Source organism: Nelumbo nucifera, chromosome 2 (assembly GCF_055504915.1).
Source record: "Nelumbo nucifera cultivar China Antique chromosome 2, China Antique-T2T, whole genome shotgun sequence".
Taxonomy (NCBI): Eukaryota; Viridiplantae; Streptophyta; class Magnoliopsida; order Proteales; family Nelumbonaceae; genus Nelumbo; species Nelumbo nucifera.
The window spans coordinates 90,514,579-90,535,113 of record NC_142650.1 but is presented as its reverse complement, the minus strand read 5'-3'; the positions used below and the strand labels follow the sequence as shown (position 1 = coordinate 90,535,113).

Genomic DNA, 20,535 nt, shown 5'->3' with positions numbered 1-20,535 from the left:
GGAATCGGGGGTAAGGACGGGGCTGAAGGGGGTTAAAGGGGGCCTCCCCCAGCTGAGGGGGCTCGCTTCCCCCAGGGTTAATCCCACTAGTCCCCTCAGGAGGGGGCATTGGAACCTCGGGCGGAGGAGAGGGCAGGACCGGCTCGGCAGACCCGAACTCAGTGCTCCCCGAAGGAGGGGTCCGGTCGGGGCGCATCCTCTTCACCTGGCGTCTCTGGCTACCCGAGAGAAGGTGGCGCGAATCGGCACTAGACATGAAGGCTGCCAAAAGACCACAAGATATTAGTCCAATAGGAAGCAAAATGCATGTGTACACAATAGTCACAAGACACTACGTGACCTAAAAGGCCGACCTACCCGGGCTCAAGCCTGCCTGCACGAGCTTCTCCTCAGCCAAGTAGTCCGAGCAAAGGAAGCCTACTAACACCCAGGACAGCATTGTTTTCCGAATCTCAGGGTTGAGCTCGGCCCCGGGGTCCTAGATGGCGCCCCTCCAAGCGGTGGGAAAGGGCCACCCCTTGGGGTTATGGACCACAAAGTAGTCCCGCTTCCAGGCAGGAATCTTATTCGGCAGCTCGTACAAGAGCTTATAGTCGTGACGGGGAGAGAGGTAATAAAAGCGCCTCTCTGGAGGAACCCCAGGAGCAGCATTCTTTATACAAAGGATAAAGACGAAAATGTCAAGGTCCAAAGGGAGGCAGTACTCGTGACACAGGGATATAGTCCCAACCATGTTTCGAACAGCGTTGGGATGAAGCTAGGCAATAGTGACGTTGAAGTGATTCAGCACCTCCACAATCAAGGGTGCAGGGGAAGACGCAGGCCAGCCTCAAGCTGTTCCTAAAAGATTACTATGTCATTGGGACCATGCTCCCAGGGTAAGTTGCCAGTAGGGAGGCTGTAAACCAGGTCCCCAGGAAGGCGAAAGTAGCGGATCAGAGACCTGAGTCTCTCCGCTGTCATTAAGGAAGGGCCAAAGGTATCAGGCTCCCTCCCCCTAGAAGTGGACACCATGTCGCCAGAGGCCTCCCGAGCCTCCGAAATCTGCTCCCAGGCTCCCCCCAAGCTTGAGGGAGCATCATCATCCTGGCTATCGCCCCTGTGATAGGAATGGTGTGGGTACCCAGACATGGCTGACGGCGATTGGAACTCACCAGAGTAGACGGAACGGAGCGGACTGAGGAACTTGAGTAGACTAGGCGAAGTACGCGACCTTAGAGTTCAAAGCAAGATGGCGTGGAAGGAGATAGGGCCGAGGGGGCTCCCTATTTATAGCCCTCACCCTTTCAAACTGACGGTCCGGATCAAAGCAGATCCAACGGTCTGCGGGCGCCTTGACTGCACGCTTTCTGAAAACCGAAGGCGATTGGCGGCACATCTTCCACGATTAAGGTAGTCGCAGCCGCACGACATTCGGAATTAAAGGCCACCTCAGCACGTTTTTGGAATCCGAAAAGTCAGAGAAGTCAGAGGATCTCTTGATTCCTGCAAATGCGTTTAATGGGGATAGTCAATCAAGTTTGAATTTTGGTCAAATCAGTCCATCGCGCTTCATTAACTCCCCGCGCTAAGGCAATACTCTTAGCCCGAGGAGTGGGGGGCAATTGATGAAGGATGATTTGACCCGACCCATGAAACGGCGACACGTGGATGCTGACTCAGCGTAAGCAACAGCTCAGCATTGTGGTCCAGTACAACTAAGTAATGGGCCCATAAAGCAGCTTGCTACATGGTAGCAAGCTAAAGGAGGGCTCGCCACAACGCAAGCTCCGGGTTCCCCGAGCTACCTCTAAAGGGATATTCCGAGGCAAACTTTAACTTGCGAGCTAAGAAAACCAGCTCGCCTGAGCTCCCGAACAAGACAAGTCATCCCGATGACCAATTCTACTAGGGGTACTTCTGAAGTATTCGAAGCTCGTTGCAAAGTAGCTCGCGAATGGGTCGCACGAGCATTCCTCAAGAAGCTTCTATTTAACAAGCCGTACCAGTCAGACTGGGCCACGTCCCTAACTGACGGCGCAGTCCCTGTCCTTTCGATAGTCTGCGCCCACGTGTCTTAGTAGGCGGAGGCGTGCCTGTCTCTTTGGGGACGTGTCACTCGCCCGAGTAAGGAGTTCGTCCCAACGGCCACTTGCGCAGCCCTGGCAGGTAACGTCTGTGGCAGGGACCCAGTGGCGGTTATGCCTGATCTCGCAAGAGCGCTCCTATAAAAGCCCTTAGGGCAGAGGAGAAACTTTTTCTTGAGACCTCTAATCTCTCGAGTACAGTGATAAAGCGCGACCTCCACTCTTAGCCTTTGTTTCTCTCTTTACTTCCCATACACAGTACTAACTTAAGTATCGAAGTATTCCCATCGGGGAAATCTCCGGGAATCCTTCCTTTCATCTTCTCAGGTGCCGCTCGTTGCCAACAAGGAGCCAGTCAGCAGCCAGCTAGGAGTGCCCAGATCATGCCACATCAGATATCAAGCATGGGAATGGAATGAACATTGGTGTTAAGAAATCTTTGGTCTTTTATAGAGGATTAACCCAAAGAGGAATAAAAATTAATTGGATCATGCATGAATACAGAATTAAAGAACATTAAAGGTCTGTAAATGATGAACTTGATCACATGAAGGTATGCAAATGGAATGAACATTGGTGTTAAGAAATCTTTGATCTTTTACAGAGGATTAACTCAAAGAGAAATAAAAATTAATTGGATCATGCATGAAGACAGAATTAAAGAACATCAAAGGTCTGTAAATGATGAACTGGATCACATGAAGGTATGCAAATTTGGACTACGTCATCTATATACACCATATATGCCCAGTTTTTCAAGATAAAGAGTATTGAATACCTAAGTACAACAAATATAAACACATGTGATTTTTTATTTATTTTGAATATGATGAATCAACCCTTAATTTAACCAAATAACTTCCACTAATCATAGATTTAGATTTGAGCATATGGGTGCATGTTTTGTATAAAGTTAGATGACTCAAACTGGTAAAGTTTAGGAAATTAAAATGTCAGTCACTCAGCTAGAGTCAATTCAGCATGATTTGTAGTATATATTTTGATAGATTTTAGGCTTTTGAAATTTATTTTTCAATGTTGGGTGGCCTTTGTTAACTGGTGAAACAGGGGCTAAAAGTAGAATGTTGAAAATGTTACAAATTTAAAAATGCATCATGCAGTATTTTGTAACTCCGAACCTAACAAAATTGCTGAATAATAAAGTAGAAAATATACGTATTGGGATGATTGTTTACCCCTAATAAGTTTACGATAAACTATTAAAACCCCTATCTTAAGGCATTTTGAGTTTGTAATCTTTTCAGCATTCCACTTTTAGCACCTAACATTGTATAGATTCAACAGACTTGAATCAAGTCAAATTATTAGGTTTTAAAAAATACATTTATCTGTTCATTAAAGCCATAATTTTTTTTAAGAATTTGCATTGGAAAACACATCTTCATGGATGCTTATTTCCTCATCTAATAAATGTTTCTTCCTTTTTTAGATGGACGATTATGTATTATGCAGAATATATGAGAAGAAACGTGGTAATTGCAATAGGAATAATGCCCCTACAGTTGAAGCTAATGAAAGTGATGAAGTTGAGGTTGAGGTTGAAGATGGGTTTGAAGTTGAAGAGGAAGAGGAAGATCAAGGGCAAGGTGCAGCAGCAAATAGAGAGGAAGAATGCATAAATAAAGCCGGTGAAGGTGTAGACAGAGAAGAAATGGCATATCTCAAGCTAATGTGGGTGTAGAAAAGGTGAAAGAAGACATATTTGGAGTCATCGCCCACATGATGAATTCTGGCTTTGATAGCTTCTTGCCTCCCCCAGGCTTTTTTCATTCCAATGAAGATTACCTTACTTTCGGTGCTCTAATCCAAGAACAGAAGAACCCTAGCTTGGACTTCAGCAACTCACCTAAGCCTTTGGACACATATGGCTTTAATAACACAAATGATGGTGAATTGCATTCAAGCCGATATTCGACATACACCTCATTTTACGTAGGCAATGAGTTTGAACCAGCTCCAACAATGCATTTCCATGATCTTCTAATAGGCACTTCATTTAACAAAGCCAACAATTTTGTACTAGCTCCTACAATGCCCATGCAGAGTCTTCCTCCAACTCCAACATACACTTCATTTAACATGGAAAACAATTTTAAACCAATTCTAGCCATGGCCTTGCAAAGTCTCCCTCCAATGCAGACTCTACTGAATATGGAGAATCTTGCACCACAATTTGGGATGCCAATGTAGAATGTGGACCAGCCTTCTACACATGTGAGCAAGAGACACAAAACCCATTGAGATGGAGATACAATGTAGGTTATTTGCTTTTGGAATAGGTAGTTGATTGTACATGTGATGAGTTCTGTAATTGGATTTTACTTATTCTCTAAATAAGGAAAAGTTTATATTCCACTTTCATACAACGTTGTTTGATATTTTCTAATGGCCATTGCATCACTCTGTCATTAATTTGAGTTCAGATTAGCTGAATGCCCCTCGTTGTTTAGTAGGCTGTGGGGCCAATTATAACAAGACACGTTAGTTCAACATGTTCAAGCCATTCCCATGTGCAAGTCTCTCTAATAAAGATTGATGGGAGTGTTTCACATTCTTTACAGTTCTCTTCTTTTCCTTTTATTTTTATTTTTTTGCTTTCTATCTTTTATGCCCTAACCCTCTCCTTCCCCTCCCCTTTTTTCTCCTGCCTCCACCCTCTACCCTCTCTCTGTCGGTTAGCTTCAGTAGTCCTCGTTGGAAACCTTCAACTTCCACCACTAGCTCTCTCTCTCTCTTTCTCTCTCTTTCTCTCTCTTATTCTACCACAAAGATATTGCTGTGACCATTGCAAATTTAAGCAACTTATACACATGACGGCAACGGCACAAACCAAACAAGATGTAGAACCTTCAAACTTGTTAATAGCCCAAGCTCTGCTTTTTGGTTATTATTTCCTATGGCTATCAGAAATTGATTTAAGTATATTTTCAAGAAGCCAAATCTCAGAGTTTCAAGAACCACCCTTAAACATGAAAATGGAGTGGCAATCTTCTATTGTTGCTTTTCAGAAACAAACTTACAAAATTCAACTGATTGGCAAGGTGGGTTTTTCCTTGTTGAAGGACGAATGTTCTGAAAATCTGTTGTATTTCATAATTTCTTTAATGAACCACTGAAAACAGTTTATATCAAAATATAATTACTTTTGTTTATTGGACACATACATAAAAGCAAATCCCCTTAATTGGAATTCAACAGCAAAGTAGTGACATGTTCTAGGCGAGAGAGAGAGAGAGAGAGAGCAAAGGAGGAAGGAGACAAAGGGTGGACGCAAGTGAGATGTGAGAAAGGTGGACCAGGGGAGGATGGAGGGGATCAGGGTAGAGAGAAAAACAAATCAAAATAAAACAAATATAAAAATTCTAAACAATTCTCATCATTATCCACTAGACGAATTTCTAGATGGTGGGAAAACGACCCAACTTTTTCAAGAAATCCATGATGTCATAATTGAATAACAAATATTTAAGTTTATTTTTAATCATATTGTTACCTTTGTTAATTTTCAATTTCTATCTTTTTTTTGATGAATATTAATTACTTGAATTTTAGATATGCCATAGTTAAGATAAAAATTATATATATATATATATATATATATATATATGTATATATGTGTGTTAATATGTATGCAAATATGTATGTATACATGTAAATATATATCTATATGTGTATATATGGATGTGTATAATCATGTTGGGCCGATTCTTAAGAGCTAATCAAACTAGTCACTCCGTGCCAAAGGACCAACAACAAGCTACTCCCTTCGCTGAACTGACTTCAACTTGGAAGTGGGGGCAATTGATGAGGGCAGGTTTGGCCCTCCACTGACATCATGACACATAGCATCTCAGAACAATTGGTTGACACCCTGGCACCACCTAGGCGATGACTTGGCTTAGCCAAAATGATGGAGTCCCACCTGGCGACCTACCTTCGCCGACTTGGCGATCTTGTCCACAACTCGGGCACCCCAACAGGGCGGCTAGCAACACCTCGTCCAGGGCCGACCTATGGTACTTCGTCAGTACTGGTGGAAGTGACCTCGATGTGAGGAGCAGCCTCCCTCGATGGCTTGTCAACTTGATTGAGGTCCAAGTGGTGACCTGCAAAACGTGCTCACCGACCAATTTTACATGCATCTCATCACTCCCAGGTCTCTCGAAAGTTGGCTTCCACATGAATGTTCTAGAAGAAACCGAATAAGGCGCAAAGACAGGCCTACGTGCACGACTTCCTCCGAGGACTTTGGACCGGTTAGGCACATCTTCCTAGAGGTCTCAAATGCGATGCGTGAAGCCCACGCCAAACAATGCTTATATATAAGGGCCTTAACCCCCAACCTCAGAAGGTATGCACAATTTAGCTCTCATAACTCTCTAGCTCTCTAAAAATCTCCGCATGCGCTGACTTAAGAATCGGAGTGCCCACCCCGGGTAAAGTAACCCGTGCACTCTGACATTGTTTCCTTGTAGGTCGCCCCAATAAACTATACAGCTCGTCACTGTTCAGCCAAGAATCCAAGCCACCTTCCAACTAGGAACCGCTCAGTTGGGCATCCGAGACACCTTCCATGTAGGAACTGTTCAGTTAGGCATCCGAGCCACCTTCCAGCAGCTACGAATTGTCCAGCGTGGCGTCTAAACTGTCATCCAATAGGGAGTTGTCGAAATGTGCATCATCACGAAGCATACAAATAAAAATATATGATTAATTAAGCAAAATAACAATAAAGAAAGTGACCTATAGGCATGAACCAACACAAAAGAAATTATTTATTTATTTATTTTATTATATTTCCTTTTTCCTATTCTAATAATATTTTTTTTACCTATTTGTTCACACTTTTTACTTTTCGTTGCTATATTTTCATTTTTATTATTTTTTAATCATTTCCTCTGAAGGAGCCCTATTTCTATCTTTTTGTTAAATATTTTTTTACCTTGTTAGGATTCATTGTGGAGTATTTGGACTTCATAAAATGGATCAATTCTTTTCTTTTGGATTAGAAATCACAAGGTTTTTTTTAATAACGTAAGGGAAATCACAAGGCTTCTCCTTTGCTTGCCAACCAGTCCGCTGCAGCATTGCCCTTTGCTTGTCATCGTTTTGAGGGGCTTCAACTGAAACCGGGGAAACCAACGATGATTCGATGCTTCCGAGACTCTGCTATTTGCTGACCCGAAAACCAAATTGATCGAAAAGAATTTATAAAAGATGATGATGTGGTGAGCGTGGATCGAACACGCGACCTTCAGATCTTCAGTCTGACGCCTTCCCAACTGAGCTATCCCCGCAACAGTGGCGTCGCCCGGACTCGAACCGGAGACCTTCAGTTTGTTAGACTGACGTGATAACCAAATACACCACGACACCGTTATAAGGAACCCGATAGCCAACAACTAAAGTAGTATTGCATCAAGAAACAACCCGAACTAATGTTTTCAACCATTAACCATTAACCACAAACCATTTGTGCTTTTCATAGTTTTCAACAAACACGAACTAATGTTTGGGAAGGGTGAAGCGCAGTGGCAGCTTCTGGCTTTTAAAGGTGAGCCCCACATGGACAGGTAAATCGAATCTTCAGCTGAACTATACTCTCCCATAGAAGGGCTGTCCCCTTCAACCTCTTTGAATAGTTTATGGGGAGTGCAGAGTGCTTCAAATCAGCTGAACAGACTTAGTAGAATCCTCAGATGTACCAATATATTCCAAATTCAAACAGGTTGGGGTTAGAACTCAATAAAATAACATCCAAGATGGTGGATCATGCTTTATATGCTAATTTAAATTGTTATGGCAGTTTGGTCAGTCCATTTTTAGAACATCGAGAATCTTTTTTCCTGTGTGGATGTGTAACTATCAACTGACATTGTAGTTCTTCTAATTAAACAATGTTTTCGAATCGCCGTTGACTCGGGCGGTCACACCGTTCGGCCCGAGAAACGTCCAGGCAACCGGTTCCATTTTACCTAAAACCCGAAATCTGGTCAAAAACCATTGACCCGTTCAACGGTTCTTGACCATTTTTTTATTTTTTAATTTTTTTAATTTTGACATCAGAACGGACCATCCGTTCGAACCGGACAGTCGGACCATTGACCCGAAAACCGGTGCCCAAAATGGTTCCGTTTCTGGGTCATTTTTTAAAACGTTGTAATTAGAGCCATTGTGCACTAAAGCTACGTTTGTTTTAAAGGAAAAAATAGGGAAGATCAGCGCACTCGGTTTTGCAACAATTTTTCTGACGCAACTGCACTATTAATGGATGACAATGGGGCAAATAAGTGCAAATTTTGCATCAAGTAAGAGTGTAAATTGTTAGACAATGTATGGCATTAACTCCAATCAGAATGATGTACATTATGATATTTAATGTAAATGAATAAAGTACATATTTGATTCATGTTGTTATGGTGTGTTTCTGTGTAATACCCTTAAACTGGACACATGAGACTTGTGTTAGTTTAGAATTTTCATAGCCGTTGGAGTGGCTTGTCTCAGCTGCCAAGGCTGACACTGATGTGCTGCCAAGTTGGTTGGGGTGGCTTGTCTCAGCTGCTAGGGTGAGACCTGAGGTACATGCAGTGTGGGTTTTCTTGAAACCCTGAACCGGACTAGAATTCCAATATTGCCCTGGACCTTGGAGATAGATGGATAAAACTGGAATGTTACACCTGACCCCTAGACTCGATTATGATACTACACTAGGTGTTGGATTGGGCTTTCTTTGATATGCCATTCAGTGAGATCCTTAGAGGGGGTCAAAACCTGGGTATGTTGGGACAGTCCGAGAATTCATCTGAGTGGGTGATCATAGTGATAGGATCAGCCCCTTTGTCGGACAAAGTGAATGGTCGGGGATGCACTCTCTCTGATGGAAACCAAAACTGCTGGTAGTCGATTTCAACCGTTGAAATTTGTTTTGCAAAATATATTTATATAGAGATATACATATATATAAATATATATATTATGGTTTCAAAATGTTTGCAAAAGGTTTTAATTCCCAGGATCCATATGAGTAGAGAGTGCAACACTATTCCTTGTAGCCGAGGGAGACGTCCTCTCTTGTCGGGTAGTGTTTGATCATTATGGGCTGAGAGGTTAAGTGTAAGACTATTGAGGGTAATACTTGATGGGCTAATCTTGCATTTGCCCACAGTCCTTGCGATTTTATAAGGTGGCTTGACCCAAGGACCATTTAGTGTAAATGTTGGGCCCATTAAGAGCCAATGGTTATGGACTCAGGGGTTCACTGTCTCCTACAGTGAATTCGGCCAGGCCTTGTAACAGAGGCTGGGCTGAACCCAATGTGGCTGATGTGTAGATCAATGTTTAGGTCCCACGCCATACAAAGATAACCAACTGAGTAGCATTTAAGAGGCTAAGTGAGCAGATGGACTTAATGGGCCTAAAACCCAATTCAAACTGGCTTAATGAGATTAATTAAAAAGGGGTAGTTCTGGGATTTAGATCAATAGATAGGATAAGGGATTATCCCTATCCACTAAGAGAGTCCAGATCCAAATAAAGATTTGGATCAGGAAACTCCTAATTAGATTAGGAGGGTTGATCTTTATCTGCAGATAAGATAAGGGATTATCCTTATCTCTTAAAGAGAGTGTAGTCCAAATAGAAGATTTGGATTAGGAAAGTCCTAATGGGATTAGGAAAAACTCTCGTTAAGGCTATAAATTGGAGAACAGGGCGAACCCTTAGGACACAACAAAAATCATCTGAGTAACTGTTGATTTCCAGAAAGAGACAACATAGTTTGACTGCACCGTCTTCTTTTCTCCCGCTCTTGCCGCCATACCAGTTTGATCTTCACCTGTGGAAGCAATCAAAAAGAGTTTTTGATATTACCTTTTAGCAGAAAAGGTAATCTGAAGTCGTGTTCACTATCCCTCCATCAGATTCTTGCTGAAGAATCCGGTTCTTGCTGAAGAACCATCCTGCTGATTCTGCTTTATCCTACACTGTGTCATCTTCATTGGAGGTTATTACTACTTCGTATCAGGTATATCCCTCCACTCCCTTTTGGTTTCAGATCTGTTCTGGTTTGGGTTCAAGATTGATCCTTGAAAATGTAGTTTTCTAAAAGAGGGAATGTGATTCCCACATGGGAGAGAGAAAATTTTTGAAATTTCACCCAACCTACCTGCAGGGTTTGGCCATCCATATGATGGATCTCTCATCCCTTCATAAATCATAATCACAAATAAATGGATACAACACTAAATTGGCTGCAAAATAAAGTTTTAAGTTCTTCCCTACTTATCGGTAGATTATGAAATCTTTAAGGGTTGAAGGCAATATATTACAGCATGTGTGTTGATTGAGCCCTAACAAATAAAAAATAATAAAAAAACTAGTATATAACCTACAAAATAATTTTTTAATTAACTTAATAATATCTTATGATATATCAAAAAGTAAAGAATATAAAAGTATTTCATAGCAACATGTACAAAAATTTGGTAGGTGATGCCATGCCTTGTCACTTGGGTACCACCTTAACAATTATGGGTTCAGATTTGCATTGCAAATAAATGCAGTTTAGGCTGAGTTTGGAAGGAGTACAAATGCAAATATGTAGAGTGCAAAACCTTATATTTTATATTGTTTTGTATGTATTTACATTGTACATATTTGCATTTGTACTGCTTCCAAACTAAGCCTTAAGGCTGCGTTTGAAAACGATGCAAATAAATGCAGCTTAAGACTATCATTTCTCCACCGCCAGAACTCTTCAACCCAATGAAGGCTGTTAAGAACAATAAGTCAATAACGCCTCCTGGGGCCTGGTGGGCTAGTTCTTGAAAACATGAAAACACTAGGCACTAGCTTTCCAACTATTTCAATAGGATATAGCCAAATAGGGAGTTGTTGACCATCACCTCGTCTTGTTGAATTAGAACTTTAGTTTTATGTTTAGGCTGAATTTGGTAGAGGTGTAAATCTAAATTTACACCGAGGGATTATCACACCAATGGGTTCATGAGAGTGTAAAATGGGAGTCGGATGTTTGTCCCATTTAACACTCTTCTTGTTTGTAAATCATTGAGGTAAAAGTCCACTGCAATCGAGATATTGCAGTCCTTGCTAGTCGACCAAGAAACAAAGCACCGTGAGCGCCGATCCCTCTTGTGCCACCATTGGAGCAGGAGCCAAACACAACCTTAAGGTTCAATTTGAAAGGAGTACAAATACAAATTTGTAGAAAAGTAAAACCTTGTATTTTGTTTTATTTGTACTGTACATATTTGTATATTTGTACTTGTATTCATTCCTTTCCAAACTGAGCCCAAAAAGTTTCAGTTTTGTACAAAGAGGAAATGGTAGTGATAGCTATAATTATATAACCCTAGCAAGTGCGCTAGTTATTAGTATAAAGATATCATTCCCACGAGGTTAACAAAACAAATATTAGAACTATAGTCTTCCTTAATTATTTGGACAATCGAATTTCAGATCTAACACTAAGAACTATTGAAAATTAAGAATAGAAGAAAAAGAAATAAAAATAAGGGCAATCAATGACAAAACTTGCAACGATCTAATTAGAAGCGCTAGGACTGTTGGTCCACCTAACCATTCCAATGGATATCAATTTATTAGATTAACCCAGAGAATTTATTATTTTCATAAGCTGAAGTTTTTCCAAAATTATTTAATATTCCCTCTTAGGATATATCAAATCTACCTCTATCAAGTAACCCATCGATCTCTCGACTAGAGTTCTCGTGATAGAAATGCATTAAGTTCTATAAAAAACTTATATCATCAGATGAATCATGTATATATATCTCTATATACCATTCAATTCACACTATGAATTATTCAATCGATTATGTTAATTCCTCTCTCGATTCATTCACATAAACCAAATCAATTAAGAGGTGGTCAAGCTCTTAATCGCATTATACATAATAACTCATAGACAATATGAAAATAACAATCTTGGATAAATCAGAATAAAAATCAATTCATTGTCATGGTTAGGCTTCCCACAGTCCTAGTTACAAATAAATTAATTTATGATAAAGGAAATAAAACAAACAAGGGGTAAGAAAGAACTCATGATGTCGCCCTTGAAGCTGAGATTTTGTCTTCTCCTTGCCGCCACCTCCTCCTTGAAGCCTTCTTGCCTTGCTGATCTCCATCTTGAAGCTTTCTTGATTGTCTTCTTGATTGCTTCAGAGAGAGAGCTTGAATTCTTGATGCCAAAAGCTTTCTTGATTGAATTCTTGATTGCTTCAGAGAGAGAGAAGCTATTCTCTAATTAGGATTGTCACACTGACAACTTGACATGCAATCCGATTATTATTTGGATTTGGATATTAAAATTTGCATCTATTTGGTAATTGGAAACGATGTGGATTTGAGTCCTTACAATGCCATAAAATTTGAGCCCAGTTTATATAGTCCTAATAATACATATATCATTATCATTATCATCCATGCCATATACATACATATATATAGCATATCATAAAAATATTGCCAAAAGTTGGGTTGTTTTGGAATGCTTGATGCGTTTCTTATGCCCAAGCTAAAGTGGGTCTATCATTGATTTCTTTATCTATTTTTTATCCAATTCATAATACATGATATTATTATCACTTATTTTGCAGAAAAATATAGACACACATGAGAGAAAGAGCAAGAGTGGTATTTCTATACACCAAGGGATCGAAAATATCCAAAGGGGAATAGGCCAAAGTGTTCTACAACCAATGGACACTGGAAAGCAAATGGTGCGAACAAAGAAATCAAGGATGGAAATGGAAAGAACATTAGTGTTAAGAAATCTTTGGTTTTTATAGAGAATTAAACCAAAGAGGAACAAAAAATCTAATTGGATCATGCATGAATACAAAATTAAAGAACGTCAAAGGGCTATAAATGATGAATTGGATCTCTTGAAGGTATGTAAATCTGGACTATGTCATACATTTACACCATATATGCCTAGTTTTTCAAATTAAAGAGTATTAAACAACTAAGTACAACAAATATAAAAACATGTGATTCTTTTTAATTAGATGAACCAACCCAGAATTTAACCAAATAACTTCAACAAGATGATGACTTCTGGCTATGACAATTACTTGACTCCACCAAACCCCTTTGATTAAAATAGATGGTGAATCGAACTCAAGCCTTTATTTGACATACACCTCATTTGACATAGGCAATGAGTTTAAACCAGTTCGAGCAATGCATTTCTAAGATCTTCCTCTAATAGGCATCTCATTTAACATAGGCAATAATTTTGTATCAGCTCGAACAATGCCCATACAGAGTTTTTTACCAACTTTAGTATACACTTCATTTGACATGGAAAATGCAAAGTGTAGTAAAACTGTGAAAAGAAATGATTCCCAACAAGGAAAGTGATCAAGTAAAAAATGACAATTAAGTTAAATCGAATCTATTGAGATTATACTTTTTAAATTTTTATCATATTTTGCATCTACCATGTTATTGGCATTCTCAAATTTTCAATATTGTCATCATTTTCATCATTTTACACAATATTTTTTTCCGCTATTGCACATAAATTTTTCCACCATTACATAATAATTTTTCCGCTATTGCACACGAGTTTTCCTCTATTGCATATGAAATTGTCTACTATTGCAAATGAGTTTTCCATCTTAGCACATGAATTTTCCGCCTCTAGTACAGAATAAATCAAGGTTTTCCATTATTGCACAATTATTCTTCTGCCATTACACATGAAGACTTTTACTGTTGCATGAGTTTTTGTCGTTGCATAATAATATTTTGACTATTGAATATGAGTTTTCCACCATTGCATGTAAATTTTCCACTATTGCACACGAGTTTTTCCGCTCTCTAGCACACGAGTTTTTCAACCGCTGAAATTTGTTTTACAAAATATATTTATATAGAAATATACATATATATATATATAATTTTATATATATGTATATTATGGTTTCAAAATGTTTGCAAAATGTTTTAATTCCCGGGATCCATGTGAGTAGAGAGTGCAACATTGTTCCTTGCAGTCGAGGGAGAGGTCATCTCTTGTCGGGCAATGTTTGATCATTATGGACTGAGAGGTTAAGTGTAAGACTATTGAGGGTAATACCTGATGGGCTAATCTTGCATCTACCCACAGTCGTTTGGTTTTTATAAGGTGGCTTGTCACAAGGACCATTTAGTGTAAATGTTGGGCCCATTAAGAGCCAATGGTGATGGACTTAGGGGTTCACTGTCTCCTATAATGAATTCCGCCAGGCCTTGTATCAGAAGCTGGACTGAACCCATGTGGCTGATATGTAGATCAATGTTTGGGTCCCACGCCATACAAGGATAACCAACTGGGCAGCAGTTAGGAGGCTAAGTGTGCATGGACTTAATGGGCCTAAACCCAATTCGAACTGGCTTAATGAGATTAATTAAAAAGGGGCGGTTCTGGGATTTAGATCAATAGGTAGGATAAGGGATTATCCCTATCCACTAAGAGAGTCCAGATTCAAATAAAGATTTGGATCAGGAAACTCCTAATTAGATTAGGAGGGATGATCTTTATCTGTAGATAAGATAAGGGATTATCCTTATCTCTTAAAGAGAGTGCAGATCCAAATACAAGATTTGGATTAGGAAAGTCCTAATGGGATTAGGAGAAACTCTCTTTAAGGCTATAAATTGGAGAGCAGGGCAAACCCTTAGGACACAACAAAAGTCATCCGAGTAACTGTTGATTTCCAGAAAGAGACAATACAGTTTGACTGCACTGTCTCCTTCTCTCCTGCTCTTGCCGCCATACCAGTTCGATCTCCACCTGTGGGAGCGATCAAGAAGAGTTCTTGATATTACCTTTTAGTAGAAAAGGTAATCTGAAGTCGTACTCACTATCCCTCCATCAGATTCTTGCTGAAGAATTCGGTTCTTGTTGAAGAACCATCCTACTGATTCTGCTTCATCCTGCACCATGTCATCTTCGGTGGAAGCAGTCTTTGGATCTTTCCTTGGGCGTGAACTCCTTCATTAGATTTTATTACGATTTCGTATCAAGTATATCCCTCCACTCCCTTTTGGTTTCAAATCTGGTCTGGTTTGGGTTCAAGATTGATCTTTGAAAATGCAGTTTTCTAAAATAGGGAATGTGATTCTGACATGGGAGAGAGAAATTTTTAAAATTTCACCCAACCTACCTGCATGGTTTGGCCATCCATATGATGAATCTCTCATCCCTTCATAAATCATAATCACAAATAAATGGATACAACACTAAATTGGCTGCAAAATAAAGTTTTAAGTTCTTCCCTACTTATCGGTAGATTTTGAAATCTTTAAGGGTTGAAGGCAATATATTACATCATGTGTGTTGATTGAGCCCTAACAAATCAAAAATATTAAAAAAAACTTGTGTATAACCTACAAACTAATTTTTTAATTAACTTAATAATATCTTATGATATACCAAAACTCTTCAACCCAACGAAGGCTGTTAAGAACAATAAGTCAATAACGCCTCCTAGGGTCTGGTGGGCTGGTTCCTAAAAACATGAAAACACTAGGCACTAGCTTTGCAACTATTTCAACAGGATATAGCCAAATAGGGAGTTGTTGACCATCACCTAGTCTTGTTGAATCAGAACTTTAGTTTTATGTTTAGGCTGAATTTGGTAGAGGTGTAAATATAAATTTACACCGAGGGATTATCACACCGATGGGTTCATGAGAGTGTAAAATGGGAGTCGGATGTTTGTCCCATTTAACACTCTTCTTGTTTGTAAATCATTGAGGTAAAAGTTCACTGCAACTGAGATATTGCAGTCCTTGCTGGTCGGCCAAGAAACAAAGCACCGTGAGCGCTGGTTCCTCTTGTGCCATCGCTAGAGCAGGAGCCAAATCTGATGAGCTAGACCCATGGTGTCTCGGTGACAACATGACCACAGTCATCTTCTCTCCCTTTTGGCAGTTCTCCTCAGTTCCGTTGATGAAGTAGAACGGCCCCGACCAGGCGAGCTCAACCTTGGTGTTCCCATCCTTGTAGGCAACGATCAGGCTCGGCGTGTTGCAAGCTGTGTACGCCTCCTTCGTCACTTGTAGAACCGAGTCCTTCTGGGTGTCGTACTTCCAAACTGCAGAAAAAGAGAAGACATGAAAAAAATCAAAAGAGAATCCAAATGAGGAAATGCCTCAAAAAGTTCTGATTTCAGATGGAGAGGATCACCGAGAGAGTCTCCGATTCTGAAACGAGTAGCTGCAGCCCACAGACTTAAGGATGTGGGCGACAACCCCTTTTCCAGGCTCAGCAGATTCATTTTCTTCTAGTAGTGGGCTTAGCGACGACCCCTTTTCTGCAACAAGCTCTCATCTTCAGATTTGAAACAAGGAAAAGGAGTAAGGAAACCCTAGAATTCGATAAGTTCTCCAATGAAGGGCTCGAGTTGTTTCTTCACGGTTGGGCTCATGACGGCGTGGTACTCGTTGAACATCGGGGTTTTGTTTCTTAACAAGTACCTCCTCAGCAACTATGGCTTCAAGGATCAAGGAGATCAAGGTAAAGACCATGCTCCCACCACCTCCTCCGCTGCGGCAACCATCAAAGCGGCGGTCATGGGGAAGGCAACCCACAAATGTTCTCGTCACCGCCTGTTTGTTCTCGTCGGAGGAAAAGAGAAGGAGAAAAGAGAGAGAGATAGATAGATAGATAGAGAGAGAGAGAGAGAGAAAAGAGAGAAGGAGAACCTTGTATTTTGGATTTGGAAGGACTACAAATACAAATTTGTAGAAAAGTAAAACCTTGTATTTTGTTTTATTTGTACTCTACATATTTATATATTTGTACTTGTATTCATTCCTTTCCAAACCGAGCCGGAAATGGTAGACAACGGCTTTGATGAGCCCCTTGTTTGGGGGACCAGAACTGCCCACGACAGCAACCTACAGAATGAGAAGCTATTCTCTAATTAGGGCTGTCACACTGACAATTTGACATGCAATCCGATTATTATTTGGATTTGGATATTAAAATTTGCATCTATTTGGTAATTGGAAATGATGAGGATTTTATCCAATTCATAATAGATGATATTATTATCACTTATTTTGCAGAAAAAATATAGACACACAGGAGAGAAAGAGCAAGAGTGGTATTTCTATACACCAAGGGATCGAAAATATCCGAAGGGGAATAGGCCAAAGTGTTCTGCAACCAATGGATACTGGAAAGCAACTGGTGCAAACAAAGAAATCAAGGATGGAAATGGAAAGAACATTAGCATTAAGAAATCTTTGGTTTTTACGGAGGATTAACCCAAAGAGGAACAAAATCTAATTGGATCATGCATGAATACAAAATTAAAGAACATCAAAGGGCTATAAATGATGAATTGGATCTCATGAAGGTATGTAAATCTGGACTATGTCATGCATTTACACCATATATGCCTAGTTTTTCAAATTAAAGAGTGTTAAACAACTAAGTACAACAAATATAAAGACATGTGATTTTTTTTAATCGGATAAACCAAGCCAGAAATTAACCAAATAACTTCGACTCATTAGAGGTTCATATTTAAGTATATGGGTTTTCTTTTATAATAAAGTTAGATGACTCAGATTGGTAAAATTTAGGAAATTAAAATTTCAGCTACTCAACTAGACTCAATTCAGCATGATTTGTAATATATATTTTGATAGGTTTTAGGCATTTGTAATTTATTTTTCAATTTTTGGTGGCCTTTGTTAATTGTTAAAACATGGGCTTAAAGCAGAATGCTGATTCAATATTTAGCAACTCTAAACCTAACTAAATTGCTGAATAATGAAGTAAAAAAAATATTGGGATTAGTGTTTACCCCTAAAAAGTTTACTATAAACTAATAATATCTATTAGTTAAGTCATTTTATGTTCGTAATCTTTTCAGCATTCCACTATCAGCACCTAACATTGTTTAGATTCAACAGACTTTTGAATCAAGTCAAATTCATAGGTTTGAAAAATACATTTATCTATTCATTGAAGGTGTGTCTTTTAAGAATTTGCATTGGAAAACACATCTCCATGAATGCTTCTTTCCTCATCTAATAAATGTTTCTTCCTTCTTTAATTGGACTACTATGTATTGTGCAAAATATATGAGAAGAAACATGGCAATTCCAATAGGAACAATGCCCCTACAGTTGAAGCTAATAAAAGTGATGAAGTTGATTAGGTTGATGTTGAAGGTGATGGGTTTGAAGTTAAGAAAGAAGAGGAAGGGCAAGGGCAAGGTGAAGTAGAAAATAGAGAGGAAGAAGTTATATATCAAGCTAGTTAAGGTGTGGCGAGAGGGAGGAATGGCATATCTTAAGCTTATGTGGGTGTAAAAGAAGTGAACGAAGACATATTTGGAGCCTTCAACAAGATGATGACTTCTAGCTATGACAACTACTTGCCTCCGCCGAACCCCTTTGATTAAAATAGATGGTGAATCGAACTCAAGCCTTTATTCGACATACACCTTATTTGACGTAGGCAATAGATGGTGAATCGAACTTAATCGAGCAATGCATTTCCAAGATCTTCCTCTAATAGGCACCTCATATAACATAGGCAATAATTTTGTATCAACTCGAACAATGCCCATACAGAGTTTTCTACCAACTTCAGTATACACTTCATTTGACATGGGCAACAATTTTGCACCAACTCTAGCTATTCCCTTGCAAAGTCTCCCTCCAATACAAACTTCACTCAATATGTAGAGTCTTGCACCACAATTTGGCCAGTATAGAATGTGGATCAACCTTCTACACATATGAGCAAGAGACAAAGAAACCCTTGAGATGGAGATACAATGTTATTTTTTTTTTGTTTATTTACTTTTGGAATAGGTAGTTGACTACACATTAGATGAGTTCTATAGTTGAATTTTACATATTCTTAATATTTTCCCTTCTAATGATCATTGTATCACTCACTCACTACTATTAATTAAGGTTGAATTCAAGCCCTATTTGTTTAAATTTGATTATAACCTTGCTTTGTGGGACCATTTTACCTCTTTTATTACATATTTATACAACCCCTTTATTCATGTATTTGGAAAGGGTGTGTCAACACTTGATTTTTGCTCGATTCGCCCCTGAACCCAAATTTACCCCAGATTCCTGATCAGACACTCTCGATCTCTCCAAAACACATGAAAACCGAAGAAACCCAAATTTCACCCCAAGAGACCTCAGATCCACCGTTAAACCTACCCAATACCTATCCTATGACCTTGATCGACCCCCACTTACACCTTAACTATTAAATCAGACACAACCATCAGACCCAGAAGCTCCAAAGACACCTACCCACGAAATTTGAACTCAAGATTCCTCCGGTCACCCGTCCATCAAGCAAAGATTCTATTTCAACTTATCTCGTTAGCCTAAACACCCAAAACCCAGATTACCTTGATCTTGACACATCTGAACAAATCACACTACACCTTTAGACTCCGGGCATACCATAACACCTGCTCATAAAATTTCACCCCTAAATTTCCCCATTTGCCCGTCCATTAAAGAAAGATTCCATTCCAAAGCATCTCATTGACCTAAATTCCTACAATCTTGACCCTTTAAGACAGATCAGACCTTATTATCAGATATCGGACACCCCCAAATACCCACTTGTGAAATATCAGCCCAAAATACCTTTATTTACCCTTCAATTGCACCATGATTCCATTTCAAGGTCTTAGATTGACCGGATTACAAATCTGCCTGATCCATGCCCAGTTGGCTCAATCTAACCTTACCAATCACCTCAAACTACCCAAAAATCCTACCCTATGAAATTTCATCCAAAACAAAGCTTGTTTGCCCCTTGATCACACAAAGATTTCATTTTGAGCCCTCAAATTAATCGAATCGAGCCCTTTCTAGATTTGCCCAATATGGGCCTAGTTGGGCCAATCTGACCCCACCAATCAACTCCGAATGTCCAAAAACCCTACCCTAACAATTTTAGCGAAAAATACCCTCATTTACCCTTCCATCTACAAAGATTCCATTTCTGCTAATCTTACTTGCCCGCACACATAGAGACCTACTCTGTGGTTAGACCCATCTCAATCCTCCTCTCTTTCTTACCGTTCGGGCCAGTGGAAACTACGACACTCCCTCCCATGTTCACCTTCTCTATAGCAGTTTTAGAGTTCCTCTGTTCATCAAACGGTTTTAGGCCAAGACAGATTCAAACTCTCTAGCAAGTCACAAATCAAGTCCATTGTGGAAGGAGATTCAGCCATTTCACTCTTGCACACCACAGTCATTGGCTTGTATACATGGAATTCAGGACATCACCTAGGTAATCTGAACTCAACCTCCTCTATATTTTCTTTGGCAATGAAGATTTGAGGTTGGGGAGTAGATCGATGGAGTAGGTTCCATCAAACTCATTCTCGTAGATCTCATCCTC

At 39.6% G+C, this 20,535-nt stretch overlaps 2 non-coding genes and 1 pseudogene across 2 annotated transcripts; all 3 read right to left on the bottom strand.

Moving 5' to 3' along the window:
- Nucleotides 1-7,311: 7,311 nt before the first annotated feature.
- TRNAF-GAA (transfer RNA phenylalanine (anticodon GAA)) lies at nt 7,312-7,384 on the bottom strand. Its single transcript has one exon. It is a non-coding gene; the product is annotated as a tRNA-Phe (tRNA).
- Nucleotides 7,385-7,389: 5 nt separating this feature from the next.
- TRNAV-AAC (transfer RNA valine (anticodon AAC)) lies at nt 7,390-7,463 on the bottom strand. The gene has a single exon. It is a non-coding gene; the product is annotated as a tRNA-Val (tRNA).
- An 8,409-nt stretch (nt 7,464-15,872) lies between these two features.
- Nucleotides 15,873-16,402, bottom strand: LOC148802483 (early nodulin-like protein 13 pseudogene; annotated as a pseudogene).
- Between the last annotated feature and the right edge of the window lie 4,133 nt (nt 16,403-20,535).